At 37.5% G+C, this 19,393-nt stretch overlaps 1 protein-coding gene across 3 annotated transcripts in view; it reads right to left on the reverse strand.

The window, feature by feature from the left end:
* POU6F2 (POU class 6 homeobox 2) overlaps positions 1-19,393 on the reverse strand; it is a 308,399-nt gene that overhangs the window by 149,287 nt on the left and 139,719 nt on the right. The window lies entirely within an intron of this gene.

Raw genomic sequence — 19,393 nt, forward strand, 5'->3', positions numbered from 1 at the left:
GAATGCATTGCACTGCATTTTTCCCTACTGTAAGTACTCAGTACTATTTTATTAGATGACTTTACAAGCTTTTCATCAATATCTTCTACTTTTGTTGCAACTCCTAGGTAATGATTAAAGTGATTCATACAGATTATAAGAAAGTCTTAAGAAATGCATTGCTAGTTTGTTTAGAAATCTTTAAATTCCGTAGCCATTATTATATTACAAAATATACTTTACTCCCATATTCAGCCTTTTTACATCTATGTACCTATTTAGCTGTGGCTCACACTTTTAAAATATTCTGTAACGCTGATTAATAAGGACAGGTCAAATGGGTTACTTCTTTTCAAAGTCACAACACCAAACATGAGGTGGGTAACAAATATGGACCTTTTTAGCCATAAATGAAATAAAAAATAATGAAAATGAAATGCACAAATTATCCTGTTAAACACTGGTGTCTGCTATAGAAATATAATGAATACTTCCTAGCTGAATTCTCACTGAGCCACAGCCACCTGTGAGCACCTGAGTACAGTATGTTCCTCAAAAATTTTCACCAAGGAGTTGTATTTAATAGATACATATTGCCAGCTGGAACATCTGTCCAAGTATCCTGATGACAATATTTTAACCCTCTTCTAATACAAACATTTATGTGAACAGCCTTAATTTGCCATCAAGTTTATTTATTTTTGTGTGTGTGATGGGGGTGTCTTGGAACAACAAGAAACAGCTGCCATCCACAGAAGCTGGACTAGCACAGCTGTAAGCCAGCTCTGAAGCCCCATTCAATAGGCTTTATTTGAGAGATGAGGGCATCTGCTTGAATGACTTCACTGAAAATGCTGGATTGGCCAACCTCCTTCAGACCAAGGTTGCCCATTCTGTTTTCCTAACATGCTAATCCTCTGCCTGAAACCAGTAGAAAGTTTGCCTGCAGAATGGTTGCACCTTTTCAGGTCCTTCTGGGACACAGAAGGGACCACCATAGGAAAGGGGGATTGGAACTAGATAACCTTTGAGATCCCTTCCAACCCAAATCATTCCATGTTATATGACTGGGCTGGTCATGTAATTGCATGTTCAGTGGGAAGGAGATTCAGTGAATCATTTTTGGAGAGAGGCTGAATTTTCCTCTGCTTCTTGTGAGGAGCAGGAGGGAGAAGGCACCTGCTGACTCAAAGAGTAGATCGATGCCTGATAGGAACTAGTCAATGGAGAGACACATTGTAGCTCTATGGGAGGTGTCTCCAAGCCTTGACTACCATGTCACTGAACAAGTGCTGAAACTTTTTCCTGATGATTGGAAAAAAAAACCCTAACGCAACAGAGATCACAGACACTGGCAATATGCCTTAGACTGTAGGTGCTGTCACATAAGTCCCTGCTTGTCTCTTTTTTCCACCACCATGGGGAGGGGCTATACACATATTTGTCAGGACAGAGGACTAGGCAGAGCAATGCATGTTTTGACTTATGAAAGATTTAACCAACTTCACAGAATAAAGGTCTCAAAGAGTTTGAAGATATCTTCACGTAAACTATATTTTTGTGGTTTAAAATTACTCCCTCTTTTTTTTTTTTTTTTTTTTTTTTTTTTTTTACTGCATAGGGATACACATCTCCAGTGGACCATTTGAAAGAAGAAATTAAAAGAACAGGAAGTTTCCAAGATAAAATATACTGATGCTTTTGATATCTCTTTTCTCTTAGCATAAATGATGATTGTTGCTGGAAAGAATCAAGACCTTCCTAATCACCAACTGATGTATTGAGCTTTGTTAGCTTTCCTGCTTTATCAGGCATGCCAAAAGAATGAACTCTATGTAACAGAACACTTTCATAAGCTGAAGGTGTCCAACCATCAGATAAATGCTGACCAATGTTCCTGTTCTCAGTCCTTTCCTAGAGCAATTACTCCTATGGCTGCAGTAGGTTCCTCACCAACTTTCAAGATTTGGCTTAAGGAAGACCACAAAAATGGCAAAAAGTTCCCCTGAAGGGAGTCCAGTCTTCTGAGTCCAAGGTAACTGAGAAGAAGATATGTATGGCTGTTTCAACTGTGTGGGCATTTCTTTGTCCCGCATCAACAAAACATTCACTGTGCCCATGGAATAGCTACAATTTTCTCTGCTCTGAACAAGAAATTCTCTCTCTTCTAGTCTTTTTCTCCCCTAGACACGTTAATATAAGAAAAAAAAAAGCCACATTAAAACCATATTAGAAGCAATTGAACACTGAAAAGTAACAGCTGCTAAGGAGGAGGTTATTTGCTGAGCACTAATACAGTCAATACTATACAAAATACATGGGTTTATCTTCAAGATTCTTCCAGCTTAGTGAGAAAGTATCTTCTCATCCATAGACATAAAAGAATTGAAGTACCCACAAACATATTGCATTGTCACTGTGTTTTTAAAGCTTTATTAGAAAGCTTTGACTATGTAGATGGTGAACTAAGAACTTGCAGAGCTTTCTTCCATTGCATGCTGCTGTTATGCATTGTATCTGGTCATTGCTGGAACTGGGAGCTGCCCAGGACAAGAATAATTGCATTAATGGACATTTGCAAAGTTTCTAGCACATGAGATCTTTGGTCAGCATCTGTAAGTGCTACTGGAGAACAAATAAACCCCAACTCTACTAGGTCTACTTAAGCAGCTAAATTCCCTAGTGTGAAAGGTGCTATAAAAATACAAATTGGAAAAATAAAACCTTTAAACTGTGAAAGGGCAAAACTGTATCAGGAAGAAAGGAAATGAGTGGTGTACTTCAGCCTTTTAAATGAAAATCCTATCAACTTTTAAAAAATATTTAAATGCATGTATATACACACAGGGAAATTTGAAGGTATCTGAGGTTCATCAGCAATTATTGTTAATATGTCCCTGGAATGGTTGAGTGCCCTGAGAACAAAGGCACATCCATGCACAAGTGATGGTTCATTTAGAAGATGCTCCATACTTTGCATAGAGGTATTTTCAGGCTACATCAACAGGTTGATCAATAAAAGGGATAAAGTGAGAGCAAAATTATAAGGAATGAGCAGAACCTTAATAACATGGAACATAAACATTGACAACAGATTGGTAGCAGTTCACAGCTTCCCAAGAGATTAGGCTGAAAAACTGAGATCCTAGTGGGTGATCAGGGAGTTTTAAGAGGGTTTAATGGGAAAGGGAGATTGAAAAAGATCGAAATAAGAAAGAAGATGGGAAAACGTTCTGTTAATGGTAGAGAGCAATTACTAGAACATACAAACATTAGAACGGCAAGTTTTGGGGAAGGCTGCGTATGCAAGAGAAGAAATAGGAAAGTCAAAGACAATGTATTCTAGAATAGGAATACTCCACAGATGGCTTTAAAAACCTCCCACATCTCATTAACACTCATAAAATTATTGTATGCTTTATAATATAATCTACTATTTTACAAGATTAACTAAGAAAAAGAATGGAGGAAAACCCATACTGTTATAAAAAGAATAATCCTGCATCTGAAGGACAAGCTGTATTTCATCCCTAATCTTAGGTGATCACCTTCTGAACAATGCACCCATACTTCTGAATTCATAGCTGGATGTACACTGAACGAACACCAATTTTTATGCCAAATACATAACTACAAAATGTAATATACATACAGAGATGTATGTTTGTTGATCTAACGGATTAAGCAGAACCAAACTGAAAAAACATTTTATGGTTAGACGGCTACACAATAAAATGAACAGATAATTAGTTTACTCAAGATTTTAAAGATGTGGAAAATCATTATCCACTTCACTACCACTGCTCTTCTACTTGGAAAGGGACAGTGACAGCAGAGACGAGTTGCTGTGACACTCCTGAAAAGCCTTTTGCTTCTGAAAATCAATATATTTCAACAAGTTTGAAAGTGGCTGCTCCCAATGATAAGTTAAAAGCGAGAGGAAGGCAACAAAAAAATGAAGGGGTTTTTTTTAATGGATTTGCATTGAACAGTTGAGGAATATGTTAATTTGATGCTGAACGTTTCTTCAGAGGCAGAATTTTAAATACTAATTTTCAGGGAGAAAATTAAAATGATTACATTACTCTCTTTGCCTTCCCCTCTTCAACTGTTTCTGGAATACAGAATGCATTTCTGAAGTGATCAGAAGAATTTGTGATTTGTTGGCAGTTGTGTGCCACTTTTCTGCTGCTGCTGCTTTGAGAACCACCCTGTGTGGAAGCCTCTCCTATCCCAGTATTGCCTGACCCGAATTAGATTGGGAGCAAAATAAGATCCTTCTCCTATTCTGTGGCTTCTACTTCAAATCACAACATCATTCTTTTTCTTGTACTTTTCATTTCAATAACCCTGCTTCAAAGTCTTGTCTCCCTTCTACTGTGTTGATGTCTCATACTGACCCAAACACTTCTTCATGAGGAACCCACTAGCTTCCTCTTCATATTTTGCTTTCTACAATCCTCTTTCCACATTGCTCTGATGTCTTCCAAAAGGAAGCTGACAAAACACAGTGTAATTAAAATTTTCTTTTCCTAATCATCAGTTTCTCACTGAGTGTGCCACTACTCCCACTAAGTCAGTCCTCTCTCCTCACTGGAGATATTCTAATTTTCTTTTGTTCATTGCTTTTCATGGCCTGCTGGCTCTTACTTTTCAAAACAATAATACTACTTTAGATTTAGAAAAATAAGTATAAAAAATATCAGTCCTAACCTCATCTTTGATCTCATCCAATACTACAATTACTGCTCCACCTGCCTTCTTCAGTTAATTAATAATTAAACATACACTCGTAGTTAGAGCCTGAAGATGTTTAGTCATTTTACCATGTACCTCTACAACATGTCTCCCATCATTTGCACTCAGCAAGACCTGTTGATTTCAACAGTGCTCCATCGTGAAGCTCTTTAGGTCTCACAGTTCTAATTGCTTCATTGTCACGCCTTACGGAAGATCCTTCTAATCCCTTATTCCCACTTTCAGTTTCTTCAGATCCTGGTCCTGGTCCTCCAAATACTTTATCCAAGTAATCTCAAAGACACAAATTCAATTGTATCTATATGCTGACAGCAAACAAATCTGTCTGTCAACTCCTAAATCATAGTTTCTTTACACAGTCTAAGATTCTTCCTGTCTACTTGCACAACCAAAACTTTCCCAAACCTCTAATGACAACATCCTTTTTCTGCTCACAAGAAAACATTTTGGTTTCCATTTATTCCTTTAGAGTATTACTAGTTCTCCAAGGCTACTTTTGGAGATCTCTTTTCACATTTAGCTAGCTTACCCTTTTTTCATCATCACATTAAATACTAGCTGCTTGCTTTCAGTTTCAAGGATCCCTATAGCCCACCTCTGCCCTTCTTTTTCCTCCCTTCTCTCTCAATTTACTGTTCAAGGACAGCCAGCATATATTAAGACTGTATTGACCACTATTACTGTTTCTTTGTGTTCCGTATCTGATCATATAAACTGTGGCCTCCTGTCTTACACGCAACATTGGGAGCCCTTCTAGTTCATATTTTTTTAAGTGCAAAGCACAATGGCATCTGTTCCTTAGGTATCAATATAAAACAAATTATAAACAAGCAACCAAACAAAAATAATATGAGGAAGCACAAGGGAGCATAGCTACATCTATCTCTGAATATTTCTGTTAGGACTGCATTCTACTTCTCTGTCTTTGCCAAGTAGCTCTGTAGGAAGAGCTACACAGAGAGAAGAGAACCTCTTCTGTTCTCTTCCTTGACCAGAACTCTTTTCTGTATGTGGAATCACTGCAGACCTAGGGCATCAACACAAAACAGTTGTCTCCATAAACATAAAAAGGGGACAGCGAATAAAGTCAAGATGTTGCTGAGGAGAACATAACACAGAATGAGGAGCCTAATCCTTCTTCAGTGGAGGTTTCTATTTCTAAAAGAAACAACTCTTGCTCCTGAAGTCTCTGTCCTTTCTAGGGATGCTTTTTTCCTGTCTTCTATACTCATATTAAATAGACTGTATTTTATCAGCAGCTTGAAAAAAGCAAAGTGAATGGGCCTAAATTTCAAACCATTTGAAAACAGGTCCTCCATTCTAGTTGGTTCCAGTAAACCAAATGAATGATCTGAATTTATTAATCAGTTTCAATTGCATTGCTTTCTGAAAGGTAAAAGCAGATTTATTTTCTTGCACTGACCTGAAGTGCCTTGGTCATGAAGAAAGCCAGTTGATATTTTGTAACTGTGAAACTGTCCGTTCTTGTGCACAGTTCTTGTATAAAACGAGTTTCACCTCAAAATCTCATAATTAGAACACTAGAAAAGTACTTCTAATGTACAAAGACCCATTTATCCAGTATTTTTTTTTTATCTGTGAACTGAAGGAACAAAATGTAAACACCAGCTAATGTAGTAGATACAATCCTCTGGTTACAGAGGTAAGTATAAATTCCTCAAGCCTAAAAGGAGCCCAACAGGTTATCCAGCTCTTCACCAGAAACTTCTGAATGTCTGCCCCTGCAGTCTCATGGCAACTGTAAATGAATCTGCATTTGAAATTCTAGAGGAAAATTTGCAAGTTCTGAATCTGACTTGAGTTTCAACCTCTATTACTGAGTTTTAAATAGAAAAAAAATACCACTACATTTAGAAATAATTCTTGTGAACTTCTTTCTTCAGTAAGCTGATGAGCACTATTAGTTTAAAATGCAGAGCTGAAATGTGATCTCCTAGTTCCTAAGAAAAGATATAGATGTAAATGAGCAGAAATCTCCTTCAAACAAAGCTTTAGACTAGATGCACTGTTTTGTACAGATTCGTTTCTACTTCCTTTGCTGTTCATAGCTTACAGTATGTGGTGAGTACATGAAGAAGTTACTTGGCTTCAGATCTTTTCATTCTCTTAATCTAGGTGAATTTTGATTGCAACTCAACAGAAGTTTTCATATTTAGACAACTTACATATAAACATTTTGTATTTTATAGGCCAAGCATGATTAGTTGTGAAAGGGACTCCAGTGGAAAACCTCTCAGTTGAAGGAAGCCTGTTTTGGAGATTCTGTCCTATCACCTTACCTGGCATCTTTATTAAAGCCAATGTTTTCAAGAAGTACAAAAATATCTGCATGCAGACTCCTTACCCCTCCCTGATGAAATTCATGACATCTGGGCCAATTTAGCTTTTTCATTCCTCTTCTCTCCCTTCATCCTCTATTCTGTCCACACATACCTGTATCAGCTCTAATAAGCTAGTAAAATTACAGCTCAGGTAATTAAACTCTGTTAACAAATCCTTTCTCAATTCCAGTTCAAAGCTAGAATGCAATGTCACTGTGAGCCATTAAGCACTTCTATTCCCTAGAAACGGATATATACAAGAGGTAGTTGAAGCGACTCTTTTTATGTACAGATTTTAATTGATGTAGGATGAAGGTGCTATATAAATGTAAGATATACTTTTTCATAGTCCAGTATCTTAGTGAAAAGTTGTAATTAGCGTAAGCACCACTCAACATTAATCAGAGCTTTACATTCAACATTTTGAATGCAACATCTTGACATATGTAGATGATTTGATGTTGAACACAAAAAGCAGCTTGTAGTAAAATATCATAATAGAGGTTTGAAGAAGCTTTGAAATCAACAGATGACAAGTTACTGAAATTAGGGAGGCCTAACCTTTGCTGGGAGCAGCTAGTACATCAGATAGACTTGGTTTTATCTGACCTTAAGTTTCTTGCAATTGTTTTCTTTCTCGTGAGTTCTAAATTCTTTAAACATTACATTATTTTGATGGTGTTGCTGTTCTGGTTGCTTTTGGAACCTAATTTTGTTTTATACAAGATGTAGTGAGTGTTTAAACCAGAGAGAAATGATAGGAGAGCAGAATGTTCTCAAGACTGCTGGATATTTCAAGCCTGTGATTTATTTGCAATGTAATTAAATTATTAAAAGTAGAGAGCATTTTTATACCTTTCAGTTCTGCTGCACATCAAATCACAAAAGCCAGATATTTTCTATTAGTGTTGGATAGTATGTGGTTACCGAGGCCATAAAAAAAGGAACAAAATAAAAAGCACTTACACTTTTAGTATAAACTATGATTAATTTTTATTAGGATGATACATTTTTATATTATAAACTGACGATTTATTTGCAGAAATTTTGTTTTCCTGCAAGTTTAGTGGTTTCCCTTGGTGCAGAATGCAGAATTGTATATGAGATATTTGAGTGTCTAAAACGATGTATGATAAATGAAGTAGCATGCTACTTATACGCTTATCATGTTCCCTGACTAGCAACAGGTTCAGCAAAGGGCACAGCCAGTAAATGAAATTTTCCACCAGGACAATATATCATCACAAGAAATGTATGCGTTGGAAACTTACAAGCTTGCTCAAGATGCGGACAAGGTGTGAAATGGTAAAAAATGAAAAGCAGAACCAGCATATAGTAAATTTCAAATTCAGCTGTATTTCCATATTGGCTGAGCCTGGTCCTTTAACTGTTTGAAGTAATGTAGTTTAGAAAACAATAAAGGCACAAACGCAAATTTAGCTTCCTTCATTAGATACCCTACAATTGCTTTTGAGGAAAGAAACTGTAAAGCATCTAGTGAGAGTTTGTGTGTTTTGTTTATTTTTTTTCAAATCCCCTTCAGAGTCAAAATATAAAGAAACATCTTTAAATGCATAATTCTTCCTCAGAGTTACAGGTTGAAAAATGTGCTCCAGGAAATGTTTATCATAACTTTCAACACTCTGTGGAGAGCACTAATTAAAAATAATAATAAAAAGCTCAGGGAAAAAAAAAAAAAAAGAAGGGTATCTATATTTCCCAGTGGAATTTAGTTTGTTTACAAAAACATTTCATAATAAGAATTTCTGACATATAACCATAGAATCCTAACACACTATAAATACTCCTGCTTTCTTGCAATATGGTACACCTAATACCAAGGAGAAACTCCTTGGGATTCTGGTGGTAGGTAGAATCACAACTAAAAATAAATTTAGTGTCTCATATAATGGCTACCAGCTGTACGGCCTCACTGAAGAAAGACAAGCACTGGGAAAGGTGGTCAAATTCTGGAATTCTATCTGAAAGAAGCTTCTGAAACTTCTTGACATTTAATTGCTACACTGCAAGAAATCCAAAATAATGACACTGGCTTGTGTCTGTGTATTATGGTAGTGGCTGAGGTTGAAAAACTTTGTAAGCTGAGTAGACATTCCTGCTCTTTTCCCACATCTTTACTGGCTAAAATACACCTCTGGGGAGATTTGGCTGAATTAGTTATACTGTGCAGAGTAATTTTAAAACCAGTAGAACATACTTTGAGCCACAACATCTTTCTATCGCTACTTAATTTTATTTTTTACCAGAAAAGTCTCCCTGTCTTAACTTTCTCCATCTTAATTCCAACTAGCGACCCATCTCCCATATCCCACTCACAGCAAAAGTAAAATATATTTACCATCACACTCGAATATTTATTTCATAAATGTTCAATTCCCCGAAAACAGATGTTGTGATGAACATCTTATTTCCATGGGATGAATTATTGTTGCCCTATTCCAAAGATGTTAGTGACAAAGAGTCACAAAGAGACAAGTGTAAAGGAATAATATTTCTTTGATCAACCAGAATTAGTCCCTCTTCTGGGCACAGACTCATCCTGCTCACTCCCTAATCCATAAACCCTTTCCCAATGACAGTGCTGATGCAATTTAGCCAAGCATTTTGACTGGAGAGTAAGAAAGACTCTCTGATGCACCATGCCTCTCGGCAGAATCTGTGTCACATTCCCAGGCTGGCTCTCCCAAATTCTTCATTTTTCATCCTGTGTGTTCAGGCTCCTTGTTTGCCCCCTGTGATAGCAAAATATTGATCTGATTGAAATCAAGGGAAATTCTGTTATTCTGCCCAAAGGGATCAGGACTTATCTTGACATTTTTGCTTAATTTCAAGCTTTCCTGATTTATGTTCTTTGGCCTTATGCTTAGCGTTTTTGTGTCTCGCTGTCTCATTGGATTTAATGTTTCTTCATACACCTCAAATCCAGATTTAATTTTTATTTTGTGATTTTTCTCTAATCGTTTATCATTATAATACTAATTCAGAACCAAAATTTTGTTGCTTAGATGGACTGAGGTCCTTTGAAGCACAGTGGATCAAAGTCTAAACCCAAGCAAACAAAAGGCATTGAGAGCTCTTTGAGGGTTAAATGGACAGGATTCAGTAAAGCCCATGCTTTTTATAGAACATGAGGATAGACTCTATCTAGTCATAGTGTCCTCCAGAAATTTAGCTCCACATTCCCTGTTTCAGCAACAGCAATCTAGGAACTAACTCTCTAAGGGAAATTAATTAATTTTGCAACTCAGAGGAAAACGATACCACTCACTGCATGCCTCCAATTTGTGTCCTTTGCCCTCTCACACAAGTCTCATGATCTTTGCTGCAGCTGGAATAAAAGACCTCATCTGCCTAGTGGATGTCAAACATTGAGGATTTATGCACTGTCTGGTTAAGTTTGTCACAGAGCGATGACTGTTGTCTTCCAGGGGCCGGCTCACTCTCAGCACTGATGTGGGGATACTCCATGGACGCTCTCACCATTTTAAGAGTGTTGGTATCACCTGTGCCAGCTCTTTGTGCCACTGTCTGAGTTCAGATACTCAGCTACTGCTCTGTAGTTCCAAGCCCTCTTACTCATTCCAAAGCAGTTTCTTTACTACTATTTTTCCATTCCTTTTGCTGTACATCATACTCACCTTTTTGACCAATGGGCATATCTTCAGTGCCAGTTGTTTCATCCTGCCTTGTTGTGTTCGTTCTTGTTTCAAAGTACTGTACAGATCCTAGGTTTATATTCAAGGTTCTATGTTCAAAACAACATTTAAGCACCAATTTTTCCAATCCTTTGAAACTTCCATAGATTTTTATATAAGCAGCTCTCCTTTTCTACTTAACTAAAGATGGCTACAACCTGTGTTAATTAGCAGCTTTATAGCTCAGACAAGGACAACTCATGCTGGCCTGAAGGAGCTCTCTTATCCATCTGGAGGGCCATAGGAAATCCCATCCGAAGCAGCAAATGCAGTTAACAGAAAATCTCCCTTTACAATCTCTTCTAGCTCCGGGAAAACAATATGAGGAATCACCAACTAATAGTCTGGAGTGTATGTAATCTGGCTTTATGGTTTTACAGTATTGCCTTTTTGTTTGTTTAGACAAAAAGGAGGTTTCAAACTGGGGCAGCCCTCAGTCTTTTGTCATTCCATCGATCAAAGGCTAATCTTGATTTTACTGGAATTCTTCTACTGCCATTTTGACATCCATCAACCACTGATATTAATGATACAAGATTACCCCTGATATTCACCCTTAGAAGCTAGATGATATGTCCCAAATGTATGGATAATGCAGGACTCATACACTTATTGGGGGCTGGGAAGGATGAAATTAGATCCATGCTCCCATGTAAAATAAACTTCTCAGTGTTTAAAAGCCTACAAAAATTAAATGATATCAATAAAGTTTTGGTAGCATTTTAAATTAACTCGAGCAGAAACAGAGTCCACTTAACCAGAGTGAAGAGGAAAGACAATAGAAAAAAATTGGCTTTTGTGGTAAAAGCTGCTGATTGCAAGTACTATGAGCCTGAGGTTTCATGAACTTTATATTAACTTTGCAAATCACGAACTTTATGATGAAATGGATCTCTTCATTAGGAAACCACCAACTACTTTGTGGTCTGTGGAGACGTTATCTGATCATTCAGTGATGTAGTTGTGGTTTGTAAAAATGGGGACCCTAAAGATCATCAGAGTCAAGTCTCTTCCCTGGGGCCTTTTTAGTCTGCTGACACTTACTGAAAATCCACCAGCAATACACTCTCCAGAGCAGCAATCATTAGCTCATTCAAAGTCACAGGCACAAGAGTCTGGGGTTAGCAACTATTAATTAGTGTAATTATTCCCAGGATGACAATTACCAGCTGCAGGATCCACTTAATGTCTATTCTAAAAACTTGTCTTTCTGCAATGTTAATGTTTCTAATAGGTTCATTTACCACCATTTACTGATTGCATTCACTATGGTATATGGTTTCAGAGGGACAGGATTGAAAGCCAATACCTAATATTGACCTTTACGGTATCCTGTGATTAAAAGGGCTGCTCCTACCATCATTAGCCACATTATTCTATTGAAAAACATATATACTGTTTGTGATAGATTTGTGATATCCCTCTTCCAAATATTCTTTCAAAGTTAATTTCCTGGAGAAATAACACAGTGTGCTTCAAACTATATTCTTCAATAACACACTTGTCCAAACTAATGCATTACATGTATTAGTTGTTTAATTTGAGGTTTAAGACTATTTCAGCTAATGGTGGTGTGCCAATTGTATAACTGCAAATTTTATTCTCCAGTGTTCATTAGAAAAAAATATCAATGGGAAGAGGCACATATCTACAGTCTGTGTTTGCTCAGCAGTGTCCCAATTCCGCATGGTGCTGAACCATTTTGAAACTCTCTGCAGTTCAGAGAAACTAGAATGCTTCACAGACATTTAAATCAGACCTATATATATATATCACAAAGGATCAGAGGAAAATAAATAGCATAAATGTAGTATCAGCTCCTTATGGAATCTAATATACCTCTCATGTGAACAGGGAGATAGGATGTCCAGAACAAAGAAGACGTGATAGGCCATAGAGTTAGCTAATTTAATAATAGAAGGAAGCAAGCCTTTGATAAGATTTTCCTCTAGATTTTGAAAATTAGAGATACTTAAAATTCATGATGGGACTAGTTTCACCAAATGTTTTAATAGAAGCTACTGCCTGCAAAGAATATTAATCTTATGCTGAATCAGAGCCCTACATTCCAAAATGTGTAAACTATGATATGTCAGAAGTTGTCATACATGGAAACTACAGAAGGGGGAAGATTATCTGTTAGAAGATAGTACAAGAATTTCCCTTTCCAATACCAGTAAAGTCTGGATTATTGAAACAGGAGAAAGATTTTCTAGTACAAAAGCAAGAGAAGAATGCAGGGACTATGGCATCATGTTATTCTGACATGTTTCGCTTTCTTCATTCTCCAGGAAGCTGACAGCAAGAGCAATCAGGGATGTCGTACACTGAATATCAGACTTCAAAAAGGACACAGCAGCAGAAGTACGGCACTATGTTTTCTGGAGAAGATTTAATTCTTTACTCTTATTATGCTGATGAGTCACAAATCAAAAGAGAACATACTTTTAAAAGTGTGTTATTAAACTGTGCTTCAGAGCAGTGACATGCTATCTTAGCATGTATTTTAAAGGGTCTCCTGGATGGTGCCTCAACTGTGCAGAAGTAAGTGGAAGCAGCAGTGCTGCTTTTAAATGTGCTGCTAGATTGTATTTGTGAGCATTTGATGTTCTTCTTTAATAACCTCAAGTAAAAGGCTGAATGAATTCAACAATAGTAGCTGAAAAAAGTGCAATGAGTCATATTATAGGAAAACGGAGAAAAGGATACAGGACTCTCCACTGAACACAATCCTATATTGTAGGCTATCTGTGATAACACCCTTTTCATTTCAGTTCAGTCCCATAAAATTACCACTAACATTACAACTCATGCAGAACACAGATAAATGTAAAAATGTCACAGAATTCTTCCAGATGGGACTTTTAGTTCCACTAGATCACCATCTACTTTTTTACTTGTCTAATATTTCATTACAACCTTCCATAAGTTAATTTTCTTTCCACTGACCATGTAAATCACAAATCAATTTTCATTTAAAATGCCTGACTACAGATTGCTCCTGAAAGCTCAAAGCATATGCTTCAGTGAGCTCTCCAACATTCTTAATGCACATTAGAAAAATGTTGTGGTTTTTGAAAAATCTTTTTAAAGGAATTAATTTTACATTAAAGTCTGGCATGAGATCCAAGTAGTAGTACTCCCCTGTCCCTCTCCTCCCCCCCCTCTCTAAAAAGCAGGTACATTTCTGAAATGCAACTGAGTCTAAAGTTAAAAGTCATTCATGACAGTGACATTTCTTCCTAAACCAAAAATGCAGGCAAAAATATAAACTGCTTTAGATTTGCAGAAAGCAGGAATCGTTACTTAATCCCAAACCCCTACTGTATTCGTGTTTCTCTAGTGAACAGATAACAAAAAAGGAGGAAAAGGAGGAAAGGCATTCACAGTTCAGCTATTGGCTGGGCTCTCTTTGAAATGTTTTGGGGTTTTTTTGTTTTGTTTTGTTTTTGTTCCTCATAACAGAACCTTTGTTTGGACTTAAATATATAACTGAATATTAGTAGCTTTACTTACAGAAGTAGCCACCCCAAAACCAATGAGATATATGCCTGCGAGACAAGCAGGATTCAGTTTTTAAAACAATCAATAAGAAATGTTTTCTAGGAACACGCAGAAAACATCCTGAAATAGTATTCTCTGAAATGTTCCTTTCTCACATTAGTTTAGACACAGTGCTCTGCCTCTACCCATTTCCAAAAGTACAACTGCTGGACTGGACTTGTGAAACATGGCTTCTATGGTGGGTTTTGCTGTTGTCCTGCTGAGAAAAAACGGGGCAGCTACTTTGCTACTCTGTGCCTTAGTTTCCTCATTAGTAAACAGCAGATCATTAAAATGACCCTTTTTCCAGATTAAACATGATCATTTAAATGCTGGAGCTGATTTAGGCATAAGTGTTTGCTGAGTTGGTAACAGTCAGAAGTGATCACATAGTCATTTAGCTCTTTTTATAGGTAGACTGTTTCCACACACCAGGAACTTCCATGCTGCTTAAATCTCAGATTGTTTCTTTGCATTCTTTGTACTTGAGAACCGCAGCACCAAACCTTGAAGGACAAAGATTTCAACAGAGCCCCTGGTTGTGGTGGGAGAAGGAAGGGCTGTATCTGCCCTTGGAACACAGAGGAACTGTAACCCCTGCTAATGGTATGAACTCAGATCACTGAAGACTAATGAATTAAGTGCAAAGGAAGATAGAAGCATGGGTCCTCTGAGTCCCTTTCCTGATCTGAACCCACATGCCAGTCTTTGCTTCCCTCTCTTCTCCTCTGCATACCTCCATATCTCCCTCCACCTTTGGGATTGTTCTTCCATCTCTGAAGTTCACTTCCGTGCTGTTTTGCACCACTCTCACAGCTCTTAGCAAGACAGTACAGCTTTGAATCCCAAGTTCTTGAAGCACTCTGACATTGGGATTCTAGCTTGGGGGTGATGGAGAGGGTGTCAGTTTAAATAAGGCTGAGTGCTCATGACAATTGAAAGTAGTTCTGCGTTAAGTGGGGCTCTTTCTCATAATGCAATATGTCAGTGCTGACCACTCAAATGGGGGAAGGGAAAGGCTCTTGAGCAGTCTCTGTAAATAGGGTCTTGCCAAACCATTTGCAGGTTATAGTCAGCCAAACCTTGAGGGTCTTCACATAGGGATTTTTAAAACCCCAACTCCCAAATGTCAACAGGCCCTCAAGCATCACATCTAATGTGAAGCTGCTTCACTAAAACTGAGCGTTGAGGGCCTCTGGATCTGGCTCTGTGCTGGCATATCACAATCACATTTAGAACTGACCACTTACATGGAGCAATGATGTGGAATTACTTCAGATATGAAGAGTGTGGGGGGAAATGTTTACTTTCTTTCCTGATTTAGAGAAAACTCATCGTCTAAGAAGGAAGCTATTCACACAACAGTGAAGTCTCCAAAAATACATCTATTAATAGCCATTAAAATCCGTATGGATTAGGGATTACTAAAATGACAATCCATCTGGTTCTTTAACACAACTTTTGAAGTGAAATACTTTAAATAAACAAGTAGTTGGTTGGGTTGTCTGACTGATCAGTAAAAGCCCACAAACATATTGAATGTGGGAGATGCTTGTGAGTCAGTTCAGTTGAGTAGCTAGCTTTTTCACCCCCTCTTTTCCATTTTTTTCTGACCATCTAAAGGCCAGAAGATTATATGGGGGGGTTATCTCACTTTCCCTTTTATTTTTACTCTCATATTTCTTTTGGTAGCATTTTGTTTCATCAGCAATGGATTGGCAAACACCTCTAATAATCAAGAAGTGAGCAACCAAAGAGGTATCTCAATTACGGTGGCCAGTAAACATGCTAGACATTTGACTGTCTTTCCATTAACTTTCCTCTACTTCTTTGTATTACTTTATGAAATTTTTCTCAGGAGGCATTTCTATTCCACGGCCTACTAGACAGAGGCTCCTGCATGAGGGAGGTTAAAGGGTCTTAAAGGGGCAGAGGTATATGAACATGCTCATAGGTACAAGTTGGGACATGAAAAATACAATATCTGAAGGCATATTAGAAAGAGAAGGAAAGCAAAGACTTCTCATGGAAACCATGCAGACTCCTGAGAGTCTTTTCAATCACGCATGTTTTCATGTAATTTTGAGTACTTCTTGATGAGAAGACTAACAGAAAACACAATGCTTGGGAAGTTTATGTTTCCACTCTAAACCACACACTAGCAAATACACCAGAACTTCAGGTTTAGATGTCTACATGCCCATTTCACAACATCCAGGCAGTCTATTTTCAGCATTTTGTCTACAATTACTAAACAGAATATTACAGCTGCTGGTGGCTAAAATCAGAGCTGCCAAGTTAAATTTAACTCTGCAGGTGCTGATGACAAAGTTATTTATTATATAAACTGCACAACCCTGCAACCTGGGCACTCAGTGCTTTAAGATAAGCCTCTAACTAAATAGCCTTGCTCTGAATCATCAACAATGAGGATTTGTTTTCATTGCATGTACATCAGTCAGCAATTACTACTTCCTGAAGCACTAACACAAGGTTAAACCTGTATCAACATTAGCAAGTGATTTGCTACAGTAGGAGAGGACCACTAAAAGAAGGCATTTAGTTTTGAGTCCTTTTCTTTCACTCTACCTGCAGTTCAGGGCTTTTACATTGGACTGTGTTTACTTTGCTTTCTTGTACCAAGTCGGTGAGTCTTGAAGCTGTTTAAAGGGCCTTTGTATCTCCAGCTGGGGTCTGGAATGTAGCTGGCATGCACCTGAACTGGAACTTCTAATTTAGTTTTCTCCAAAGGTAATCCGGTCTATGACCGTCAAAATAACGTGAAGCAAATGGTGAAAAAAGAGGGATTAATTTCAAGTCTGCTCTACTTCTCTAAACCAACATATTTAATAGAAGCACTCTGCTAAATAGTAAGATTTATTTTATGAAAAATGTCTTACCCTCCTGCCTTCCTGCATCATTTCAATGAAAACTTCCCCCTTCTTAATACCAGTAAGTCTGTCTCTCAGCCCTGGTTTCTAATCTCCATCATGCTGTTTATGATAGGATCATATCAGGAAACAGAATGCAAGTGGAATGTGACTGTATATAGACTGCTCTGTATTGGAAATCTCTTCCCATTCTGTTATTTACTTCTCTCCAAATAAGATAATTATATTTGTATAGGTGTAGGTATAGATATAGATTAGACGTTCTATTACAAAGCCACAAGGGCTCCTGATCTTGTTAACATGATGGTTGTCATAGCTGTTTTGTTTTGCATGAGCAAGAGCTCATTACTGAGAACCCTTGTCATTCACATCGACTTGTGTCTTCTTAATGGAGCATTTCTGAAATAAATGCTGGGACATATACATTTCATTTCAAACTGTACCTTGGAGTCTTGCTGCCACTGAAGTCAATGGGGCTTCAGGACAAAGGAGGCTTTATAGCTTGTGTTTTTATAGGCACAGCCTAGTCTCTTGTTCATCGTGCTTTTAAGGAAGGACAGTAGTGATTTCAAAAAATTTTTGCTTTCAGGCATTATTTCAGCTGGTCTATTTGGCTACTTTCTGTCCTAGGTTACTTGCACGCTGACACTCTTCTAAGGATCAAAAGATGCTATAGTTGTTTGCATTTACAGAATCACAAAGGATCACAGAGCAGAGCATGTTTCTTGAAGTAGGATGGTATGATGCAAATATACAATTTGTACCCTGTCTCAGTTAGCCAGAATGGGTATAGTTTGCTGTGCAGAAGAAGTGAACTAAAAACAAGTCTCACTGCTGGGGAGGGTAATAGCAGCACTGCTTTTGCATCAATCCCCTGCCAGGCAATCCGCAGACTGACACTGATGGTTGCTCTGGAGGGAGTCACTTACCCTCCAAGCTAGAGGTAAGATGCCAGATAAGCAGTAGCCTGTAAAAAGGGATTAAAAGAAGAGAGAAAACCAGGGGGAAAGATTAAGATAATTTACCCTTGTATATTGTATCAATCATAAATCCTACTGTCAGTGTCTATTGTTCAAGTACCTGACAAACTCCTGTTTCTCTCCCCTCCATAAAAGCCTCCATCCTATGGAAAGTTGCATACCTTTCATGGTTTTATAATAAACTGGAAGTGAGTAACAGTGTGATATCAAAGGAAATAAAACTCCAGTTGCTATTGCTGCCGGGGTTGCCTTCTGAATGTGGCTTATACAATATTTCATCTGTGCTGACACCTTTCACTCTCAATTATTTGGGTGCTGTCAAAACAAATCAATCATATTATAGTACTGTGTCTTCATGTTACCATTCCACTGCAAGTCAGCGGCATTAGCTTTGAAATATATAGAAGTATAAAATTTATCTCTATTATTTATTAAATACAACTTTCTCCCTTGTGAGTTATCTCACAAACATTGCAAACTCAAATTATTTGATGTCAAACGTTGAATATATATAAATACCACTAAGAAATTTTAAAATAATGGCACTCATGGGAACTTAAATGCATAAAGATACACTTGATAAGACTTACACTTACAACCAATGATATTCTTCTGACAAAAGGAACACATAGTACATGTTGTTTAAGTTTGGTTGCAGCTGGCCAAGGTACTTGTGAAATTACATTTATCGAACATAAAGCATAACTAAAGTGGGGGGAGGGGGAATAAAGAGCTGATTTTATTACCAGTAAAATGCATGAGGGAAAAAAACTGCCTGAGACCAAATATTTCCAAAGATGCTACAATGCTAGGTGGGGAGCATGGTCTTCCTTTACAGTTTGCAGGCATTGGTTTGGCAAAGAAAAAGCTAAAATCTTGGAGAGAATCTGAAAATGACTGTTCAGATTTCTAGACTTACAGTTTTCAGAAAGCATGTACAAAAATTGTTCTTGAGAGGTTTTATCCTTCTAAAAATGAACAAAATAAAAGAAGCAACTTTCAGGTTTTCAGTGAGTGAATTCCCTGAAAACATCCTGCTATAATTTCGTAGGTTTTTAGACAGGATTCATATCCTGTTACAGCTGCACCTTCTAAAATACAGAAGCCAGACATAATGTTGGGAAAATGACAGGAGGTTTATCCAGATGTTGCTGATGCAATGGGAAATTAGCTACAAAGTACAA

The sequence above is a fragment of the Indicator indicator genome, chromosome 11 (assembly GCF_027791375.1).
Source record: "Indicator indicator isolate 239-I01 chromosome 11, UM_Iind_1.1, whole genome shotgun sequence".
Classification (NCBI taxonomy): Eukaryota; Metazoa; Chordata; class Aves; order Piciformes; family Indicatoridae; genus Indicator; species Indicator indicator.